The following is a 713-nucleotide window of genomic DNA, read 5'->3' as shown; positions in this document are numbered from 1 at the left end:
GTAGGACACATCCATTGTGTTTATATCCAGCCCACGTCTGCCTAATCCTAGCACCTTATATATAACCTGAACATGTCCACATGGACGGTTACATGTCCACACCGCATTTACTATAATGTTACTAAGATGCCTTGTGTGTCCTCACTGAGCATGGCGGCAATATCTGCTATGGAGGAAAGGAAGATTTCTCTGTATTTGAACAGTTTTTATAGATGAGAAGTTTCACAGAGAAATAAATGAGAGGCTTGTAGATGAGTCCTGGCTCTGTCTCTATGTACAGGGTTCCTCTGCAGTATACGCTGTACATTACACAGTGTATCTCTATATATAACATCCTGTCCCAATATCTCCGCTTGTTTCACATTCACACTCATCATGTGTAATTTACTCTGTAACAGACCCTCACCTGTCATATTTGCTTTTTCCTGTAGGAGGAGACTGTGGCAATCTTCTACAGCACAGGGGTCCTTTACCTATCACCTTGGCCCGTCTGTACATTGCAGAAACAGTCCTTGCTGTGGAATATCTGCACAGCTATGGTGTGGTGCACAGAGACCTGAAGCCTGTAAAGTAAGTGACCCTTGAGCTATAATAAAGGGGATGAAAGTTAGTTTGTTATACAGTCTATGGGTTATTACTTGGGGCTGACAACATCTTTTCTTTTACAGCCTCCTGATAACATCAACAGGACATATTAAAGTGACCGATTTTGG

Source organism: Phyllobates terribilis, unplaced genomic scaffold (assembly GCF_046119375.1).
Source record: "Phyllobates terribilis strain yellow unplaced genomic scaffold, ASM4611937v1 Scaffold_307__1_contigs__length_2267376, whole genome shotgun sequence".
NCBI classification, from domain to species: domain Eukaryota; kingdom Metazoa; phylum Chordata; class Amphibia; order Anura; family Dendrobatidae; genus Phyllobates; species Phyllobates terribilis.
Note: the sequence above shows the minus strand (reverse complement) of the source record.